A 1,223-nucleotide genomic window follows, 5' to 3' on the forward strand; every position below is an offset into this window, starting at 1 on the left:
GGCGGGCGTGAGCAATGTGAGGACGCCTCCAGCCAGCGCTCATTTCAAAGGCTGTGAAAGGGTAATGCAACATTGATGCGCTTTCGGGGAACAGAAATGCTGGCAGCTAAGCGCCGAAGCAGCCAAGAGGTGCACCCTGCTTCTCATGGGGGTGCAGTGGGCCATGGGGCCGCTCGGAAGTGGCAGCCCCTGCAGCCCCCGCCCCTTCCCAGCGCAGGATACCAGGGGCAAGTTCCCCACGGCAAGTGCTGCTGCTGCACGTGTCCCACTCTGCCCCGACTAGCGAGTGGCACTTACGGAGCCCTAGTCTCATGCTGGCCTCTGAAGTGGCCACTAAGGGGTGTAGCTGCGAGTGGACTCCAGCAGGAAGACTTCACGTGCTTTCTAATTGATTTTGGGGGAACAATTTTAGTTGGGACCAATATCGAGTGGAAGGAACAAAGTCCCTGTGTCCTGTCCACGGTGCACAGCCTCCTCCCCAGGTGGACACCAGAGCCCGCGGAGTGGAGTCCACCCTGCAGGCGTGCCTGAAGGACAGTGTCCACTGTTAGGGCAGGCAGAAGCTTCGCGGCCCTGAGACCCTCTGCTCTTGCCTCCACCCCAGCCCTGGCACCCGACCTCACTGTCCATCTGGGCCCTCCAGAAGGTCAGTGCCGCCTCCTGGGTTGGCTTCCACTCGGTGCGCCTCGGGAGGGTGTCTGCCCGCCCAAGAGCTGGCTGCGCACGGACAGCCGCTGGCTGGAGGGCCACCGGCCCCCACTGCCTGGGGGCGTCCTGCCGGCTTCCAAGTCCGGCCAGTTCTGGAAATAGCCGCCATGAGTACCCGTGCGAGCGCTGGGGGTTGCTGCTTCTCGACCCTGGCGCGTAATAACCAAGGTGTTGCTGACTTACAAGGGAAGAGTTGGGGCGGTCTTGTGAGGGGCCCCCAACCCCCCGAAGTCTCTCCAGCGTGCAACCGTTCGCCTGCAGTGAGCCGCTCCGGGCTGCCCTGACTAGCGAGTGGCACTAACGGAGCTGGCTGGCCAGCCGCCCTGGCCTGGGCCCGGATTTCAGCCATTCTGATGGGGGAGGGGTGACGCACTTTCCCAGGACTGTGTAAAATGTAATTAAAAACAAAATTGCTCATCTGAACTAGACTGTTGAGGTACACCCCCGATCTCGGAACTCTCCTGCCAAGCTAAACGGGCCCCCAGAAAACCCCCGCGGGTGCGGGCTCCGCCTCG

Source organism: Condylura cristata, unplaced genomic scaffold (genome assembly GCF_000260355.1).
Source record: "Condylura cristata isolate star-nosed mole 26May11 unplaced genomic scaffold, ConCri1.0 scaffold00004, whole genome shotgun sequence".
NCBI lineage: Eukaryota > Metazoa > Chordata > Mammalia > Eulipotyphla > Talpidae > Condylura > Condylura cristata.